This window comes from Piliocolobus tephrosceles, chromosome 21 (genome assembly GCF_002776525.5).
Source record: "Piliocolobus tephrosceles isolate RC106 chromosome 21, ASM277652v3, whole genome shotgun sequence".
NCBI lineage: Eukaryota > Metazoa > Chordata > Mammalia > Primates > Cercopithecidae > Piliocolobus > Piliocolobus tephrosceles.
Genome location: NC_045454.1, coordinates 2342242 through 2347725, shown reverse-complemented (window position 1 = coordinate 2347725; position 5484 = coordinate 2342242). Strand labels below are relative to the sequence as shown.

Here is a 5484-nt window from a genome sequence, read left to right as displayed (position 1 = left end):
TTTTTTCAGTAAAGACAGGGTTTCACCATGTTGATCAGGCTGGTCTTGAACTCCTGACCTCAGGTGATCCACCCACCTCGGCCTCCCAAAGTGCTGGGGTTACAGGCGTGAACCACCACGTCCAGCCGCATGTGGCCATTTTCATAAGGACACGTGTCATTAAGTTAGGGGGCCTACCCACTCCAGTATGTCCTCATCTTAACTAATAGCATCTGCAACAACCTTATTTTGTCACCCTATGAAGGCGTTAGGACTTTAGTTTTTGTTTTTGATTTCGTGTGTGTTTTTAGGGTTGGGACACAATGCAACCCTTAACAGTAAAAACCAACTTTTTTTGATATAGAAAGATAGATATTCTTTCTATACACGTTTATTTCACAGTCTAAACAAATGGCATCATTGGAGAAGGGGGATGAAAAGAGGTTGGCTAATGGATACCAAATTACACCTGGGGGTAGGAATGGGCGCTTGGTGTTCTGTAGCACGGTAGGTTGAATATAGTTAATGATATCTTGTTGTGTATTTTCAAGGGTTTTTCTAACTTTTATTTTAGGTTCAGGGGTACATGTACACCGGTTACATAGGTAAACTCGTATCACAGGGGTTTGGTGTACAGATTTTTTTCGTCTCCCAGGTACTAAGAATAGGACCCCATAGCTATCTTTTTCTGACCCTCTCGCTCCTCCCACCTGAGGTTTCTGAATGTTTCCAACACAAAGAAACATGTATGAGATGGATATGCTAATTATCCTGATTTAATGATACGTATACATGTACCAACACATCACTCTGCATCTCATAAATATACACAATTAGTGTGAGTCAACTATAAGTGTGATTTTCTTTTTAAATCACATCCTGGAATTACAGTATCAAAGACGTTGCTGCCCTAGGTCAGAGAGCAAGCTCACAAGAGCAGAGTGGACTTGGGTCTCACCGTTCACGGGCAGGGCCCACCTTACCTCATCCCCGTCTATGTCCTCCAGCTTCTCCTACATGTGTGTGTCAACAGAGATGAAGAATCTAATAAGAACATTCCCACTCTCGAAGCTCCAAGGTCTCCCTTCGTGACGAGTCTCCCCCACCTTCACTCCCCGTTCTTCTCCCAGGTCTCAGGGCTCAACTGGGAGGCACCTTATAAATACAAGGCGTTCATCTACCCCACTAACCGGAGAGAAGGAAAATGCTGGGTAAACAGGATGGAGAAGCCTGGCTGTGCTCGATTAGGATCAAGAAAGGAAACAGGGGAAAAAGGAGAAACAAAAGGAAGGCCCAAAGTAACCAAGGAAATCAGCAGAGAGAAGAGCAGAGCAGCCCAGCACGACGCGCTGACTCACCGCTCCACGCCTTCCTGGTCTTAATGATTGGCGGCTGGAAGCGGGAGGAAAAGATCGCTGGTGCCATTTGATTGGCCAATGAATTGCTCCCTTCCCATTGGCTCAGGAGGGCTTTTGATGAACAGATCCAGAAAAGATGTGAAGCGAAACTCCCAGCCCGGTTGAGGGCCTGTTCCAGACCTTGGCTCCTGGTGTCCTGTAAAGCGGGGGATGTTTCAGGCTGAGGTCCCTATTTAGGATTCCCAGGGCTCCCGGCTGCAGATATGCTCCTCCAGTCTCTCCAAAATGGTTCATTTGGAGAGTTGAGGTGACTCTGTTCATAATTTAAATGCTTAATTCCTTCCTACATCCTAAACTCCTTGAAGAATGTCCATGTGGCACAACATCTTTCTGCCGTAACTAAACCTATCGTGCAAGAAGAAATTATTATTATTATTATTATTATTATTATTATTATTATTAGATACGGTCTCACTCTGTGGCCCAGGCTGGAGTGCAGTGGCATCATCTCGGCTCACTGTAACCTCCACCTCCCGGGTTCAGATTCTCCTGCCTCAGCCTGCTGAGTAGCTGGGATTACAGGCACCCACCACCACGCCTGGCTAATTTTTGTATTTTTAGTAGAGACAGGGTTTCACCATGGTGGCCAGGCTGGTCTCGAACTCTTGACCTCAAGTGATCTGCCCGCCTTGGCCTCCCAGAGTGCTGGGATTACAGGCGTGAGCCACTGTGCCTGGCCTGCAGGAAGAACTGAATGGACATTGGCTACTCTCTTTCTGCATAGGCAGAACAGGTGCTAAGTTTTTTAGACACGAGGTTAACATTTCATCCTTGGGCATGGTTTTCCTTCTATTCCAGCTTCCCTACAATCATTACAGTCATCTTCTGAGTTCGTGCCAAACCTCAGTGTCCTAGGAGCTATCCTTTCACAATCACGATTTTACTTCCTCCTTGTAAGAATCCTGAGTTCAGTGTTACGATGATCGTGATGACCCTGGTTTTGAAATATACACATCAAGGAGTGTAGAAAAACGTAATGAAAACTTTAAGGAATTACCGTAATCATAACACAAGTCTCCATGGTCCAGAACCTAGATTGAGAAGTGGACATGATGGGGACATTTGCAGACTCCTGTAGCCATAACAGCGTACCCGTTCCACACTCGGGCGTTGCCACCAAAGTGAATTTCCAGTTGTGAAGTGAACTTCATTCCCTTTGATTTTCTTTTTGTTTTTTCCCAGTGATATACGTTCCCCTAAGAGATATGTTTTGTTTTCCTCATCTTCAAATTATAATGTATCATTCTGTGACTGGATTCTTTTGACTTACTGTGTTTTTGAGATGAAGCAATGGTAATTTGTTTTAGCTGCGGTTCGTTTCTAGGTCTTGCCTCACAGGATTTAAATGTATGAATCGGTCACCATTTCATGACCCATTCTGTCACTGATAGACGGTTGGGTTATTTCTCAGTTTTTGCCAATATGAGCAAGGCTGTTTTGAACCTTCTTGCACGCATCTGTGAGCCCACAGGATTCTTGGATTACCTGAGTGGAATGGCTGGGTCCCTGAGCACAGGTGACTGCAGTTGCCTCTTCACAAGTGGTTTCACCAGTTATATTAGCATCAGGCCCAGGTGAATATTCCCACAGCTGCACCTCACGGCCAACTCCTGATGTTGTTGACATTGTAAAGTAGTCCCCAAATATTGGTTGGAAAAAGTATTTTATTGTTTTCCTTTGCTTTTATGTGATTAATATACATGAGCATTTTTCTCATGTTTGTGAGCTATTTGTTGCCTCTTTTGTGAAATACCTTTTCACTGTTTTCCTTATATTTCTATTGGTTGTTTTCTGTTTTTATTTGCACGAAGAAGTGCTTGACATATTCTGAAAGAGTGGTGTGGTCAATTATGTATTTTCATATACCTCCTCCCAGTTTGTGGTTTGTAGCTTTCTTTATGTAAAAACCATTCACTGAACAGTTTTTATTTTAAATGAAATCAAATTGATCCAAATGTACTTCATGTTTTATAAATGTGAGGGCCTTGTTGACAAAAATCATTCCCTGCTCTAACTCATGATGATATCTAATATTGTCTTTTAAAATAGGATCGAGTTTTGAATTTCACACAGAAATATTAAGTCACTTGTCATGACTTTTCTCTAAGGTAGGGAGAAGGGATCCTTTTTTTTTTGCCATTTAAATACAAATGGCACCAGCTCCATTTAATGAATGGTTCACCTACTCTACTGCCCAGAAATCTGTTATAAACCAACTTTTCATATTTGCCTACATTTGTTTCTGGGTTCTATGTTTTGTGTCACTATTTATTTGTTCATCTATGTGCCAATAAGTCTTTTTTTTTTTTTTGAGACGGAGTCTCACTCTGTTGCCCAGGCTGGAGTGCAGTGGCATGATCTTGGCTCACTGTAACCTCCATCTCCCAGGCTCAGGTAATCCTCCCACCTCAGCCTCCTGAGTAGCTGGGACTACAGGCACCCACCACCACGCCCGGCTAATTTTTTGCGTTTTTAGTAGAGACGGAGTTTCACCATGTTAACCAGGATGGTCTCGATCTCCCGACCTAATGATCCACCCACCTTGGCCTCCCAAAGTGCTGAGATTACAGGCATAAGCCAAGCCACTGTGCCTGGCCAACCAATAAGTCTTAATTACCATAGTTTTTAATTAAATCTTTATAGGGTGGATCCAGTTCAATCAACATTCCCACCTCCCACCCACCTGTGTTCTTCAGGCGTCTCTTGGCTTGTACTAGTCCCTTCTATTTTCCACATACATTTCAGAATTATATTTTGATATGAAAATTTCTATTGGGATTTTATTTTCCTGAATATAAAGGTCTATTTGGGAGCATATTGACATCTTCTTAATAATTCCTGTACAAGAATGTAATGTTATCCTTCATTTATAAGGATCTTGTATATGGCAGTAACATTCTATATCACATTCATTAAGGTTTACAATCTCTTATAAGAATTATTTCTGGTTTATATTTTTCTTGGAACTGCACGTGGCATCCTTTAAAATTTTTAAATTCCAATTAGTTTTTTTTTTTAGAGAAATACAATCAGATTTGTATGTTGATTTATATTCACCAAATCTGCTTTAAGTCCTAGCCATTTGTCAATAGATTTAAGGGGAGAGAGTTTGCATGGATACTCAAATTATCTCCAATATGATAATTTCGCCTCTTTCTTTCAGATCCGTTTTCTTGTCCCAATGAACAGGTGCACTATGTTGAAACAAGAGTGGGGACGGAGGCCGTGTTTGTCTTGCGTCTTATTGTAAAAGATATTCTTTCATCATTTTCTCATCCATTATGAGATTTTTGGTGGCTTTTGCTTTTTTGGGATGCTTTACTGGGTGAAGGAAATTCTTTTATTTCCTAATTTACAAAGATACATCTAAAAGCATGAAGAGATATAGACTCTTTTCTATTTCCCCTTTCGCACCTATGAAGACGCCCGTTTTTCTTTAATCTGTTCAATATGAGGAGCTATATTGATCAGTCATACCTAGAGCATTCTCCCTCCTGACCAAAGCAGATACCTGCACATAGCAGTGAGTTATCATTCATCATTAAAGGCCTCCAGGTGATTCCAATAGGCCGCCAACTCTGGCCCCCTGGGTGGAGGATCTAGGAAGTGTCTCTGCAAACTCTATCACCTGTTAAACATCCCTTTGGTTGCATTCATTCCACAAATATTTATGGCCTCCCTCAGATTGGAAAGGATCCTTACCAGGTGGTGGTGTAGACTAAACAGCGTATTCCCCTCATGGAGTTTATTGTGTAGATGCTTATCCAAAATGGAGATTATTGGTGGAGAACTTCTTTCCCCCGGCACTGCCTAAATCAATTGTTTTGGAGGTTCTTGGTCAGATGCCCCATAAGCTCCAACATCATAAACGGGGTCTGCACTGTCTTCTAATCAGCAGACCCCGTTTGGTCCTGGGTGGAGGAAGACAACTGGGGCATCTGGGGCAGAAACACGCAGGTGCAGCAGTATTCCCCCTCCATCGTGAAGGTCATCAAGAACCCACCTTGGCCAATCAAGAGAGAAACCAGCTGGCTAATCACAGGGCAGGCACTGCCTTTTTCTTCCCGTTTCCTGGCTTGTTCGCTTT

At 42.5% G+C, this 5484-nt stretch overlaps 1 protein-coding gene across 1 annotated transcript in view; it reads right to left on the bottom strand.

The window, feature by feature from the left end:
• Positions 1 to 1754, bottom strand: part of NLRP4 (NLR family pyrin domain containing 4) — a 44658-nt gene extending 42904 nt beyond the window's left edge. The window contains exon 1 of the mRNA XM_023184431.2: positions 963 to 1754. The gene's annotated coding sequence lies outside the window, so the exon portion shown is untranslated. The remainder of the gene's footprint in view (positions 1 to 962) is intronic.
• Positions 1755 to 5484: the final 3730 nt, after the last annotated feature.